We start from the raw sequence: 16,754 nt of genomic DNA, 5'->3' as shown, positions 1-16,754 counted from the left end.
AACAATTAAATTCGTAATTGTTTAATTGTCTTAAATTAGTGGTGACTAGCGTGATTGGTTTCATATTAGAGAGATATATGATCTAATTTAAATAAATCCTAATAGTGTATTTATTGATTTTAATAAGGTTTTCTAGTTTTTAATGCAATCAAGAAATTAAATTACATAGGCGTACTCAGAGTTGTTTCTTGATTAGGAAAGTAGTTAATGGATGTACTTTAACTATCGAGACAGTAAGGAAGATTCGGTTGTTATTGCGTGTTTGGCAACTATAACCTATTTATTAATGAATAAATGAAATAATTCTTGCATCGATGAACAATTATGTGAACCACTTCCAAAGTTGTTTGCTTGGTTAGAATTTGTTTATCCTTGATTTGAATTTAATTTGCTTTAGTCTAATTTTTTTATCACATTGATTATTTACTTTAGTTTTAATTTTTTGAAACCCCCATTTAGCTTTTACTTGGAGAAAGACAAATTTTTCCCCTATTCTCTGTGGAGACGATCCCACTTGCCATTATATTTGAATAAATATTTTTGAGTAGGAATTTATTATTGTACAAGTACGACAACTGTCAGCTATGATGAATATATGCAATCAAGATGCAAGTATGAGTAGCAAATTTATGCTAATTGAGCATTTTATTTTTCTTGGCAATGGATTTGAATGATGAATGTGCCAAATTTGATGAATTTTAATCACTTTGTGAGTTTGTTGAGCATATTAATGGGCATTTCATTTATGTTGTGCTCTATTTTTCATTTGTTGAGTGGTTGTCACACATGGTTGTGTTATTCTAAAACTTACTCTGTTATACATGTCAAGATCGCATTTTGTTGAATTTGATGCATAAAAATGACAAGGGCACTTAGGATTTAAACTCTTTGATTTTCGTAAAGACCTGTCCTTACTTTGTTTACCATTAGTGAGACTATTTGAGCCTTTACCCCTTTTTCTCTGTTTTATAACCAAAATTGTTACCTCAATATCTTTTGTTTTAACTTTCTTTTTGAACCTTGTGTTGAACGGACGTCTAAATTTGATTGCATGAAAATTGGATGTGTTGTTGCAAGGCAATAGAGCAAGTGAGATGTTCCACAAGTGTTTGAATATGCTGAGAAATCATGAAAATTTTGAAAAAAAATTGGAAAAAAAAGATGAAAAGGTGAAAATGAAAGAAAATGAAGAGATGCAAGCTTTTGTGCATAATTGTTGCAGTAGTAGAAGCAAATTGTTGAAAAATGTTTACACTTGTCAAGTTGATGAAAGTAAATTCTAAGCCTTGGAAGATTGAATTTGAGGAAATTTTCATGTAATGAATTCTTGACATTCCCTTGACATATTTATGCCTCAATTTATCTTTATATCCTACCTTTTACCCTAACTCCATTACAATTTTATAAAAGTCCATTCAATTCTTGTATTGAATTTACTATTGGTGGTGGAGATATGATATATGAGCAAGTTTATGGTAAAGTCACTCCATGGTATTGATTTGAAAGTTATGTTATACCTTATACACTATTAAGTGACAAGTGCGCATGTTCAAACCTTTGTGACACTTGTTGAGTTTGGTGCATTCCAATTTTGATGAAATTGTTGGAAGGGTAGGATGTTTATGCTAGTATGATATGCTGCGAGTTACTTGCTATCTTGATTGTGTTTTTGAGTTGTGATATGCTTGAAGGCGAACATAGTTTAGGTGTAGGAAAAATTGATAGATTACATTTTTCTTAGGGAAAATCGTTCAAAACGTCCCCCATATTCTGCAAAATAACTTTTTTCGTCCCTTACTTTTAAAAATATAAATTTAGTCCCTTACAAATTCACATTGGTCAAATTTGGTCCCTACTTAGGTTTCGACTAGTTTTTTTGTAGGAAATCACCACGTGCCTTGCACGTGATCATATTTTAAGGAAAAAATTGTCAAATCAAATTTTATATAATTCGATTCATAATCTATCACATTTCATAAAATAAATTTTTTCGTCCCTTACATTTTACAAAATGAATTTTTTCATCCTTCACATTTTTCAAAATGAATTTTTTCATCTTTTATTGATCATGTGTATGAATAATTTTTTTTTTTAAATCCATGTATATTTCTGTTTGATTTCACCTAAACAGTACGAATAGCATGTGAAATCAAATAGAGATATATTACATACTATTCGTACTGCTCAAGTGAAATCAAATAGATATATACATGGGTTTAAAAAAATTGTTAGTTTTTCACTTATATCCATTTTCTTTTGCTCGAAATTTGAAAATAAAGAAGACATTTAATCATAAATATTATCGAGTGTTTATATCGAATTAAATTTGGACAGAAAAAATAAACAAAAGAAAAGTATGATAAAAAGAAATAAGTGATTGGCATTTTCAAATTTTAAGATAATCACAAGGCAAGTATTTCAACTATTGGCCTTAAAAGTGTCGAGTAGAAATTTCATATTTAAAATGAAATTTGTTAGCACAATTATAGAATTTGAGTTAGGACCCATTAATTAGATGACCTTATTATACAATTCAATAAATAAATTATTACCAAAAGATAAATGTCACAAATGTTGAATAGGTTCAAATGGCGAAATCATATAAATATATACGTGGGTTTCAAACAAAATTATTAGTTTTAAACCCCTATATATATCTATTGAATAGCATGTGTATAATTACAATTAGCTTGTTTAGGTGAAATCCAATAAAGATAAATTACATGTTATTCGTACTGTTTAGATAAAATCGAATAGACATATATGTGGATTTATGGAAAAAAAAAAAACTATTCATACGCATAATCAATGAGGGATAAAAAAATTCATTTTAAAAAATGTGAGGGATGGAAAATTCATTTTTTGAAATGTGAGGAATGAAACAATTCATTTTGTAAAATGTTAGGGATGAAAAATTCATTTTGTGAAATGTGAGGGACTATGAGTCAGATTATGTAAAAATTTGATTTGACAATTTTGCCTTTAAAAATGATCACATGCAAGTTACGTGGTGGATTCCGACCAAAAACTAATCAGAAACCTAGGTAAGGACCAAATTTGGTCAATGTGAATTTGTAAGGGACGTAAAATTACACTTTTAAAAGTATAGAACGAAAAAAGTCATCTTGTAAAATGTAATGGACGTTTTGAACAATTTTTCCTTTTTGTTATTAAATTTATGATCATTTTTCCCTTGTTTTTAGTCAAATATTGCGTTATTTGGTAGATTCTATTCATATTTGGTGATTGGTGTTGATTGTAGGAATTTGGAGCAAAAAGGAATTAAAGATGTGAATTTTACTGAGTTTTTATGTTGTTCGGCATAGGCACGTCAAAACTTAAACTCTGCATGTCCGGGAAACTCGAGAGTTGGCTCATGATCTCCCGCTATGAGTTAAAGTCACAAGAGTTGGATTTTTCACCAAATGAATAGTATTTTATTCCTACTAGGATGCTAGTTTATTTCGTCTACAAAGGCTTTTCTTTTCCAGATAAGATTTGATTTGTTGGAAACAATTTGATTTCACTTAGTAATAGTAGTTTAGTAGTAGTAGGAAACGGAATAATGAGAAGCATTTCTTCTTTATCTTTTCTTTCTTGGAACAACAACGAGGAAGTAGTTAGGACGACTCGTATTTTCCTTTTTCTTTTTCTTTATACTTCATCTCGTATTCTTGGAAAATGGCCTCGACAATTAATTCCAATACTTGGCGCATGGCTTTTTTCCTGGGGATGAACTAAGCTTTTCATTGTAGTCAATAAGCAACAGAGGATTTGGTTCATCTTATTGGTATTCGTATATTCTCTGATTTAATTTCTTGTGGCTATTAAGTTGTTTGAATATTAAGGATGCCTGATATTTAATTCAATCTAATAACCTAAAGTAAATTAGAGTAGTTAAATCTGTAATTATTTAATTGCTTTAAATTAGTGGTGACTAGCATGATTGGATTTGTGTTAGAGGAACATATGGGTTAATTTAAAATAACCCTCGTAGCGTCTTATTTGGTTAGAACATGGTTCTCTAATTCTTAAGGTAATTAGGAAATTGAACTCTACGATCGTGCCTAGGGTTATTTCTTAATTAGGGTCGTGGTTAATGATCGTACCTTAACCACCAATACCGTTAGGAGGAGTTGATTGTCATCGCTTGTTTGGCAGTTATAGCTTATTTATGACTCAGTAAATGAAATTATCATTGAACCGATGATCAATTGAGTTAACCATCTCCAAAGTTATTTCTTGGTTAGAATTTATTTATTATTGTTTCATTTTTAATAAATTATCTGTTAGGCCTTTTTATTTGAGTTGTTTAACTATTCCCATTTTTTAAAAAATCCCCCTTTCTCTGGACTCTAGAAGAAACAAATTTTTTCCAATCCTTATGAATTTGACCCTACTCATCGCTATATACGAAAATCAGTATTTTGTTCGAGTAGATATTTATTATTGCACAAACTCTACATCTGTCACATTGCTAATTAGGATGATATTATTTAACATTTCATGGGTAAAGTTGGCATTTTAAGAAAGTTCATAGAGGTTAGTTGAGGTTTCCTTCCATTCCTCTTCAATTTTGGTTACAAAATGTTTGAGTCTATCTTTCCATTTTCTTTTCTTTTCTTCCTACTCAAAACTCCCAAAAAAAGGTAACTTTTACTTTACTTCTTTCCTTCTTCAATCTCGACTTTCAAACTAAGCCTTAGAGTCCAAATTTACACAGAACACAGCTTAAGGCATTGTCAATTTCTTTCTGTCACAACATGGATGTGCAAAGGGAAAGGAGAAGAGGAGGCCTTGATTATTGGATTTAAGGATTTCATGAGCAATTGATTAATATTTCTACCATGGCATTTGTATTTTATTTGTACAAAGTTCTATTGCTATATCTACAATGTCTCGCACCAGAACCAATAAAAATACTTTAAAATACATGGATCAAAATCCAATAACATTTGCAAGTTTTAATTGTCTAGAATTGTGTACATTGTTGTACACAAAATGTCTTTTCCACTAGTTTTTTTTTTAATACATAAAGTGTGGGTTTCATTTGGTGATTAAAAAAATGTCATTTTTTGAATTACCATTTTTTGCCTTATTATTAAAATAAAAAAGTACAAAGTTCATTTTTAAAAAATTGAGATCATACTATTAATACGATTGCTTTTATTTTTTTTCCCTTGTTTATCAATGCCTCCACGTTTATCTAATAATATTTCAAATCATCCAAAACTAAAGATTTGTTAAACTACGACCTTCTCCATTGTGGTTGTCTTGCATATACCACTTATTGTCAATTACCAGTAAAAGAGTTAAATGCATTAAACCTCTCTGAACTATGCCCTCGGTTGTACTTTACCCCTCTAAATTTATTAAATAAGCATTTTATCCCATATTTGATGTTTTAGGACAAAAGTGTCCATTCAATGTTAATTATTTTTATATTTTTTCCTTTTCTACTTATTCTATTTCTTTTTGTTGTTTAATTTTTATCCTTTCTCTAATGTGACTAACTGCTTTCTTTTCTTTACTATTACTATCCATATAACACTTTTTTTTTTATCTTTTTAAAATTTTTTTTAGCATGAGAGGGGTGAGATTTTAAGAAGCAGAGAAAGAAAAGGGGATTAGTATCTAGAACCTCTAATTATACTTTTTTTAATCTTCTTAAACTTATTATTTGTTTACTTGTATCTTTTTTACATCTTATTATCACAACATAACAATGATCCCAAAGTCTACGCTATAACACAGTATATGTTAGTTCTGTGCATACAGTATTTCATGTAGGATTTAAATTAGTACATCTAGAGTTCAAAATTAATTCAATATTAATAACAAAAGTAATGAGTAAGCAGATCATAACAAGGTTCAATACCCCCTTCCTATTCTCGCTCCTTTCCCGCTTCTTAAAAGTAACGAGTATAAGTTAGTTGTGCGCATAGACAAGCTTTGTGCAAAAGAAACATGCAAGAATAAAGTCCAGGGAAGGAAACAATATGTGCTGATAGCATGGAGCAAGCTCCAAAAGGGTTGGACAAAAGTCAACGTAGATGGTGCAGCAAGCAGGGAATCCTAGAAATGCTGGAGCAGGTGGATTGATTAGAGATGATCAAGGGAAATGGCTGAAAGGGTTCTGTGCCAACTTGGTCCATGCAAGCAACATCAGTGCTGAACACCGGGCTATTTGGTTAGCTTTGAAGCTGTCAATCAACAGCACAAGATATACCAAGCAGCAATCTGTCTTCAAACCCTTTTATACCCTAGAATCTGTGCACAAGAATATCAACAAAACTAAGAACAAAAATAACAATAATGAAAAACATTAAATTCAAAATAAACTAATTCAAAATTGATTGGGTTGCCTCCCAATAGCGCATTTGTTTATTGTCGTTGGCTCGACATGAAGTCTCATTTGTTTTTATGGTTCATAAATTGAGTCCTCGAGTTGAATTAACTCCACTTCTTCAACTTGAAACCTCTCATGATACAGTTTAAAACGATGTTCATTCACTACAAATTTTTTATCTGTCTTTAAACTCTAAATTTCCACTGAACCATAATAAAAGACGTTAGTAGCCACAAAAGCTTCAATCCAACGAGAACATAATTTACCTGAAAAAAGCTTGATCCTGGAGTGATAAAGAAGGGACTTTTTGGCCAACACTAAATATTTTTCTAGAAACCTATTGGTTATAAAAAATCTTACTTTTCGCCTTATAAATTATCGCGTTCTCGCAAGTTTCATTCCTTAACTCTTCTAACTCTGTAGTTGCAACTTTCTATGCAGTCCATCTTCATCAAGATCCATATTACACTGTTTAATCGTCCAAAATGCCTTGTGCTCAAATTCAACTGGACGTGCTCGAATTCAACTGAATTCAATTGTGCTCAAATCAAGATGGTACAGCTTTCCAAATACCAATCTATAGGGAGACATCCCAATAGGTGTTTTGTGTACGGTCCTATAAGCCCATAGCACGTCCTCCATTCTCGAATTCCAATCCTTCCTATCAGGTCAAACCATTTCAACAAAATAGATTCAGTTTCCTAGTTTGAGACTTCAGCCTGACCATTTGTTTGAGAATGATAGGACGTAGACACCTTGTGAGTAACACCATACTTCCTAAATAAAGCTGCAATCATCCTATTGCAGAAATGCGTTCTTGGCACCCTGAAGTGGACAAAAATATGGGATCTAATGAAATTTGCAACCACTTTCAAATCATTAGTTTGGGTAACTTTTGTTTCCATCCATTTTGAAACATAGTCCATAACTAATAAAATGTAAAGTAAGCCAAAAGATGAGGGAAAGAGACCCATAAATTCAATATCCGAAACATAAAAAATTTCACAAAAGAGGATGGGGGATTGTAGCATTTGATCTTTACGTGAAATATTTCCTACCCTTTGACACCTATCACATGATTTACAGAACAAGTATGTATTTTTGAATAAGGTAGGCCAATAGAAACCGCTCTCTAACACTTTACGAGCTATTCTTTTTGGTCCAAAATGACCTCCACATGCATAAGAATGACAAAAAGTTAGAATAGAATTAAATTCACTTTCACTTATGTATCTCTGCAATACTTGATCTGCACACTGTCTCCAAAGGTAGGGATTATCCTATAGATAATATTTGGCATCTCTTTTTAGTTTAATTCTTTTGCCCTTCGACCAACCTGCAGACATTGATTAGTGACTAAGTAATTAACAATGTCTTCATACCAGGAAGAGGTGAATTGGCAAAAAATAATAGCTCATCAGGAAAGGTCTCTCTTAATAGAAAATCATCCTTAGCACTGGGTAATCAGCTAAAATGATCTGCAACTAAATTTTCTACTCCTCGCTTGTTTCAAATTTCCAAATCAAACTCCTACAGAAGCAATACTCATTTGATCCGCCTTGGTTTAGCATCCTTCTTGGTCAGCAAATACCATAATACTGCATGATTAGAATGCACAATTACTTTTAACTCTTAGCAAATAAGATCGAAATTTTCCAAAGCAAAAATAATAGCTAAAAGCTCTTTTCTGTAGTAGAATGATTCAATTGATCTCCACTCAAAGCCCTTGAAGCGTAGTAGATTATGTGGGCTACTTTTCCAACTCTCTAGCCCAATATCGCCCCCACTATAGTATCACTTGCGTCACACATGATTTCAAAAGGGAAGATTCCAATTCGGAGGTTGAATGATAGGTGAAGAGGTCAACAGGTCCTTCAACCTATCAAATGCCCTCTTGCAATAATCATTAAATTCGAACGCCACTTCTTTTTGCAAAAAACCTGAATAATGGTGCTCCAATATTTGAGAAGTTTTTGATAAACCTACGATAAAAGCCTGCAGGTTTAAAAAAAGAACATACTTTCTGCACACTTGTGGGATAAGGTAAAACAGACACAATATCTATCTTAACCTTATCAAGTTCAATACCTTAGATGACACTATGTGATTGACAGGTGTCCAGACTGTGTAATAATAATTACTAAAAAGTCCCAATTACCACCACAATTAATTATAGAACAAATCCAAGTACTGGAGCAGGGACTCTAGGTATGCAATGGGTTACTTGATTCACCATATTCCCGAAGACTTTGCTTGATCCGATATACCAGAATTGTCTATAAAAGTATTAAATTTGCATACAATGGCAAGTAGGGTTGATTCCACAGGGAATGGATAGGAGGTTGTTTCTTTCCAAATCAATAGAACAAAATTGGGGGATATTTAATTGAATGAAAATGAAAATAAAATAAACAAAATTCAAAAGCCAACTAACCAAGTACAATTTACAAAAAAAAAATAGCAATTAATAAAATACTACCCAAAGGATCAACTTTTCAGGTATGGTCCAATTAAATGATCATCGATGCAAAGATATTTCATTCATTCGTCACTAGGTTGGTTATACCCATCAACAATCTCTGACAGCCAATTTTTCCTTACTTTTTTGACAGCCAAGGTACGACCGTTGACTGCTTCTCTAACTAGAAAACAACCTTAAGTACGATCGTAGGAATTTAATTATCCAGTTGCATTAAATCTAGAAAAACCCAACCCTAATCAATAAACATGCTAAGAGGGTTTATTTAAACTAGATCTTACATTTCTCCAACACAAAACTAATTATGATGGTTGTAACTATTTATCAACTAAACGAACAATTACGGATTCAATTTAGTTAACATGACAGTAGGTTATTAGATTAAATTAAATATCCGACCGTTTATAGTTAATTAATCAAATAATCATGAACAGTTAATCCAGAAAATGCATGAATAGTAACGGATTGGAAAAAATAGTGAAAATTCGATTAGATCTCACAGATATTATGAATCGTGCCTTCGCGTCGACCTTTGGGTAAAGGAGAAACCTAGCCGCTCCTTATCATGTCACTCTCGTGTGGTTTGATCGATTCCATCCACACAATTGCCAAAGAATTGGAAAAAATGAAATAACGAAGGAATGGATGAAAAGACTTGCTTTTCTTTTTTTTTTCTTGGGGTTTTGTCTTCGTACTGGAGCGAAAAGTAGAAAACAAAAAAGGTCTAATAGCCAGTCGTACAAAAGCGAAAAATCAAAAGTAAATCGTCTGACAGGAGAAAACAAAAACTAATCTATTGATATCACGTGAATCTAGTTTTTTAGTCAAATCCCTTTTTGCAGTAGACGCCGCCTTGCCAAAAGAAAGCTTCCTCCTACCTCAAACTTTGTAGCATTAGAGTTTTTATCCTCTACACCCCCGCAGCCCATGCGAGAAAATAGCCGCCCTCCTCATTTCTCCGTTTCCTTTTTTCTTTTTGTTCTTTTACAAATCCCGCGGGGTCCGTCTTTTAGGTGTCTCTCTTTAGTTTCTGGCATAGACATGTCATGAAATAAAGAATCTTCTGAAAATTTGCCTTGAGAGAGCACTTTTGACATCAACCACCTACAATTTACACAAATATCAAATATGAGTAAAATCTCAACACTTAGCACAGTAAGTAACCAAAATTATGACAAAATAACAGCTCAGAAGGTGCCCAATAGTTGCTCTATCAAATCCATCCACGCCTAAACAATGCTTGTCCTCAAGCATTGCGAAACTCAAAAGTACAATCAAGATAGCAACGGTTGCATAGTGATCTATACTAACACGAGCATCCCGCATTCCTGACAATGCCGCCAAAATTAGAACACACCAGACAGGTGGTTATCCAAATAATTTGAACAGTAATTCAAGAAAATGTATAAATACTAGAAATGCTCAAATCAACATCACGGAATGGCATTACCATAAGCTTGTACCTTTATCACATCTCCACCACTCGAAAGTGAACTAAATACACTAATCAGAGAGGCTTTAATAGAGTTGTAATGGGGCTTAGGTAAAATGTGGGATAAGAAGGTAAAGATAGGGTGTAATGTGTCAAGAGAATATCTGATATCCACTACATAACCACAATGTTTTATCGGGGAAATTTCACAAGCAAGGTGTTTCCATTTGCTATTCCCATTGTGCAAGTGTCGAAACTCTCTCTCTCTCTCTCTCTCTCTCTCTCTCTCTCTTTCTTTCTTTTTTTTTAAGGGAAACGTCTTGCAAGGCTTGGGCACGCTCTGTAAACCAGAGTCTTCTGTTCATCAGTTTATTGACAATTTCTCTCTTTTTTTTTATCTCAGTGATAGGGAGATAATTGTGTGTTTTATTCGCTATTATTGGGTCCTAATTTTGGTCACTTAGTGTGTAAGACACTGGATTTCTGCCCATATTTAGTATTTGTATTATTTGCAGTAGAGTGGTGTTAAAAGTGGCAAAAGAAGGCAAATTCCAGAAGACTAGGTCTTCTCTGGTGTGCCCATGCCAGACAACGCAGAGCTGCGTGAAAAAGACGAATCCCGGGTCCTATCCCTGGAGCTTTTGCTATTATTTAGGGACAAAGTCTGAACCTGCGTGGAATTAGGAAATAGAGTCAAAGGAGGCTTTTGGCAACAATTTGAGGAGAGAAATAAGGAAGCAATCTTGTGAGAAACGAATTCCAATTCGACAAGGACAGAGAAGCGGCGGCAACACTATAAATAGGAGGACTGTAATAGATTAGAGAATCTTTTTCGTCTTTGTCTTTTACTTCTCAACGCAAGTTTTAGGCTAGCGGCGACATCTTTTACTTTTCATCGTTTAAACTCCATGAAAACTTTGAATTGCTTTATTGTCATGACTATACGGCAAGGCTTGATCGTTTATCTAGTTGAGGAGTAATCAAGGCCCGGAGCAGAAATAATTGTGAGATCGTTTTGTTTATTCTAAATTCTGCATTCATGAGTATTTAATTATTCTTTGTTTGAACAGCCTATTATTATTTTGGATTTATTAGATCAATATGACTAGTTGTTCAATTGTCTAAATAATATATTGCCAATTAAGACAGGGGTATGTATCACTTGAATGTCTTAAATTAGTGGCAAACGGTGCCAATTTCATTGCCTCGCAAGCAGTCTAATCTGGGTCGTAGAAATAATTAATCTAGTTTAAATGAATCCGCATCTGTGTTTGTTGGCTAGAATTGGGTCTCTCTAATTCCTAAACCTGTAATTAGATTAAATCCTTCGAGCATCTCTGGGGTTATCTATTTTACAAGAGGGTAGTTTACTAGTGCCTCTGGACTACCATATAATTAAGGAGAGATTGGGAGTTTGGCGGTTGCTAAATTGCTAGAACCAATTTATTTGTGAACGTGCGAATTATCCCTGGTATCTATGATTAATTGTGTGAACTGGTGTCGAGATTATCTCCTTGATTAGGTTATGTCAATTAATTTTTTTTATTGCAGTCTTTAGTTATTGCATCTCTTGCATTTAGAAATTTAGTACTCTTACATCTTTAATTTGTTTCGCTTATATCCCTTTCTAAAAACCCCCCCCCCCAATTATCTGTGTGTGATAAATCCACCGGTTCCTTGAGGAAATGACCCTACTCTCCACTATGCTCAGTCAGTTTTGGTAGTAGGTCTAATACAAATTTTATTTTTGGTGGTTTGACAGCCACCACTCAGATGCACAGAAATAGCACCATACAACTTCTAATCTAACAACACTTGCGATTCTAGATTTATTTGCCTTGCACAAACAATGAAATTCAGACATCCCTTAACGACATAAGATTGAACAAGAAAGTCTAAAAAGGTCCTGGATTATCAAACACAGCTAACAAACAAAGGAGAAGGATAAAAACTCAAATTGGTTCACTATTGGGAGACAAGATAAAGGCATGGTTTGTAGAAAGTTAAAGAAAGTTAGATCCTAAATGCCCTTATCATTTCACATGCATCCAGTTCAACAAAATGTGGCCTCAATATGTACAAAGTAGCAAGTTCTAGAATACCAATACCATGTGTGATACCCACTCAGCGGCACAAACGAAGCAAACAAGAATAATGTGCTCATGCATGGCCCAAAAGCTCCCAAAAGTTTCAAGAATGGGTCAAGTCCGGCATATTCAACATTCAACGATATTGCCAAGGAAAATCACAATGCATAGCTAGCATATATGACCATATACACATGCACCTTGATTGTACAATCCATCATAGCAACATGCTCTAGCAGCTAACAAATGTAGAGATAAAAAGAAAGCCAACTAACTACACTTTTTTCCTTTTTTTTTTCTTTTTTTTTTCCGTTTTCCGTTCTTTTCTTTTTTCTCTTTTTTTTCTTTTTTTTTTGAGCAAAAAGAAATAATAGAAACCATCCCCCCACACCTAGAACTCATATTGTTCTCAATGTAACCTAGACAAATAAATTTTAAGGGCAAAGGGAGCGAAACTTCCCTGACTACCGAGAGGGTGCAGCGCAACACTAAAGAGGAGGAGGATGTGGCAGCTGGAATCCAATATGAGTATAAAAAGTTGCCTAATTCTCTGTCTGGATACGGGCAAAAACCTATAACGCCTCAAGACGGCCATCTAGTCCCTCAACTCGCTCCCTTAGGTCATGGATAGAATCTTGGAGGGAACGGTATTGGGACTCCCAAGCAGGAGGAGCATGGTAAGAGAACAGACCAACCTGATCAATTTGGGGCGGAGACCCAGTAGGGAGGACAGGCGGAGGAACCCGGAACTGTGGTTTGCCCTCGCCAGGAGGCATCATCTAATACACATCTCCAACTTTGAAAATACCTCCATTCTCTCCAAGCTACGCAAATCCAATGGCTCAATCTCACAAGTTAGAGTGAATTTGTGCTCTTTGTTGAGTTCAAGCAATCCCAACCGAACGGCCAAGTGAGTGATGAGTGAACCCATAATCACTGGCTTATGCTGCTTTTGAATGACAGATTACATTTGATTCGCCACCCAACATCCAAAGTTAACCTGTACCTTGTTGCACATGCACCAAAGAAAATAAAATTCAACCTTGGTAAGGGTGCTGGAAGAGTCATTTTGACCCAAGAAATTATAAGCCAAGAATCTGTGGATAACCTTCAAGACTGGATCCTTCAGATGAGACACCTGAGACTGACTCGGATCATAGAGCTGGGGGTCCGTGGACCACTCCCTCCATATATCAATATAATCACTGAAAAAGGGTATGGTATAATCACACGCACTGTTGATACCTGTCCCGAAGGAAATGGTATCCTCACTAACAAAACCCAAAATCAGATTAAAGTCATTAATGAACAGATCCTGTGGGGTACCTCTTAATCGAAATTTAATCACCCCCTACTCATCTAAAGTGATGAATTCATTTTTGGTGAATTCAAAAGTGGAGTAGAATTCATAACACAACTCTTCAAATTTAGGGTAATCAATGGCTAGATACCTCTGCCAACCAATTGTCGAGAACAACTATTCAACTTCTCGTGCAATTTGTAAATAATCCAGGGTTGGAGCATGAAAACACTTACACGAAGCAAAAGGACGCGGCAACAAGCTATTCAATCGATCCTGTTGCTCCCGTGTAAGGTCAGTGATAGGCTCCCCCCAATCTCTAGAGGATATGGTACTCTTAGAGAGATCGAGATGAGACCAAGTGGAGGGTTGAATTGGGGCTCGCCTCTTACGAGGTTGGGAGCCAGATGGACCAGAAGTTGTTGCCTTTTTCGAAGGCATTCAGAGACCATAGAAATAAGTATAAATAAGCACAAAAACAGCTAGTCAACCACTAAAGGAGGACAGGGGATCACAGTCAATAGATAATACTCAACAGTCAGCAGTCCAATAGCAAAGAGAAACACACATGCCCGACCAGAACAATGACAAGGCAAACAGACACACAGATGCCCTACTGGCTTCACTTGGCAAATAGCAATAAAGACAGATTCGAGACCCCACAAATGGAATTATCAGTCAATTATAGTCAACAACGGATGAATCACCAGCCACGTGTACTAAATCTCAGATTCACCAGAACCCACAGATATAGCAAGCCCAAATTCGAGGCAAAAATAGCACAGACACCAAATTCAAAGGCCAGTGGTAAAAATTTAGTAAAATAGGGGTACCGCTTTTTCTACAATGGAGGAGACCGTGGTAGAGATGCACGGCGAGAAGGGCGCACGAGGGAGGTGTGCGCGGCTGATGGGCTGGCGGCGCGTGCGTACAGACTGGTCGCATGCAACTGCTGGGCTGGCTTCGTGTTGCTGGTCGCACACGGAGGAAATGGCACGCGCTGAGGGCTCGCGGGCCTGCTCTGCTTGGTCACGCTCAGAGGAGGGCGCGCAATGGGAGAGAGACAGTGCATACTGGGACGCGCGACTGAGGCGCGAGGCTGGGCTCGTGCTGGCTAACGAGCTGGACGGCGCACACCCGAACGGCTATGGCGGCAGATCTAGTCGGCGGTGAGGTGAGGGCTGCTGGGCTATTGCTGCATGTGCAAGGGCTGGGAGAATGGAGCTCGCGATAGAAGAGAGAGAAAGAAGGGCGGTGGACAGCGATGGCGATGGCGGCGGCGGACCAACAAGAATGGAGAAAAGAAAAAGTGAAACTGAGACAAAACAAAGGAAGTTGAAACGGAAGACAAAGGTAATTGACATGACCAGACAAGACAAGGAAAAGAGGAAATTAGAAAAGTGGGATTAGAGAGGTTCTGGTCAATTTTGACTTTCGTTGACGCAAAGGTTGGAAGGCGTAGGCACGCCTTGGAGGCTATTGTCTTCTGACCATCGCGTCCTAATAATGTCCAAGAGAGTCCATTCCAAGGCGTGGGCACGGCTTGACATTGATAGTCCCTAATTTGTGCAGTGCACCTGACGCACCCCTATAGGGCCTGGGCATGCCTTGGAACCCCCAATTTTATGTTGACCACCACAAAAACAATTATAATATAAAAATAGCACGGTAAAATCGCAAAATAACGAAAATTGACAACAACTAATAATGTAATTCTTGGGTTGCCTCCCAAATAGCACATTTCTTTAGCATCTTTGGCTAGACACAGTAATAGCTAGTTAAGCCTCACAACTTGGATCATCAAGATATATGACCTCTACTTGTTCACTATTAAATCTCTCATAGTAGGGCTTCAGACGATGACTATTTACCACGAACTTCTTCTCCGTCTTCAAAATTTGGATTTTCACTGCACCATAATGAAAAATATTAGAAATGACAAATAGACCAATTCAACGTGAACGCAACTTATCGGGGAAAAGCTTAAGTCTCGAATGATAAAGAAGAACGTTTTGCCCTACTACAAATGATTTCCTTGAGATTTGTTGATCGTGAAAAATTTTGCTCCTCTCCTTATAAATTGATTCGTTCTCATAGGCTTCGTTCCTTAGTTCCTCAAACTCTTGTAATTGGAGTTTTTTATGTCTCCCAACATCCATAAGATCTATGTTACACTGCTTAAGTGCCCAAAATGCCCTGTGTTCAAATTTCACTGAGAGGTGGCACGGCTTCCCAAAAACTAATCTATATGGGGACATTTCAATTGGCATTTTATATGCAGTGCAATAAGCCTATAGAGCATCTTTCAACTTCAAAATTCAATCCTTTCTATCAAGCCGCACTATCTTCTCCAAGATTGACTTGACCTCCATATTCGATATTTCAGCCCGACCATTCATTTGCGAATGATAGAATGTGGATATTTTGTGGAGTACGCCATACTTACGGAACAAGACAATGATCGTCTTATTGCAAAAATAAGTGCTCCTGTCACTAACTATAGCTCTCGGCATTTCAAAGCGGACAAAAATGTTAGACTTTATGAAATCTGCAACCACTCTCGAATCGTTAGTTTGGGTGGGCTTTGCCTCTACCCATTTGGTAACATAATCGACAACAAGTAGAATATATAAGAAACCAAAAGACGAGAGAGAAAAAGACCCGTGAAATCTATACGCCAAACATCGAAAATTTCAACAAACAACATGTGAGTTTGACTCATTTGGTTTCGACGAAAAATATTCCCCACCCTTTGACACTTATCACAAGATTTACAGAACAAATATGCATCCTTAAAAAGAGTAAGCCAATAGAAACCACTCTGCAACACCTTACGAGCTGTTCGCTTTGGCCTAAAGTGCCATTCACATGCAAAAGAATGACAAAAAGTTAAAATAGAATGGAACTCACTAGCACTTACACACCTTCTTATCACTTGATTCGAGCATTGTTTCCATAGGTAAGGGTCATCTCAGTTATAGTGTTTGGTGTCACTTCTCAATTTATCTCTCTTAACCTTTGACCAACCTACAGATAATTGATTCGTTACCAAAAAATTGACAATATTAGCATACCAAGGTACTGACGAATCAATGGCTAGTAATTGC

This window comes from Coffea arabica, chromosome 6c (genome assembly GCF_036785885.1).
Source record: "Coffea arabica cultivar ET-39 chromosome 6c, Coffea Arabica ET-39 HiFi, whole genome shotgun sequence".
NCBI classification, from domain to species: Eukaryota; Viridiplantae; Streptophyta; class Magnoliopsida; order Gentianales; family Rubiaceae; genus Coffea; species Coffea arabica.
The sequence above is the reverse complement of the archived record's forward strand: the minus strand, read 5'-3'. Positions refer to the sequence as shown.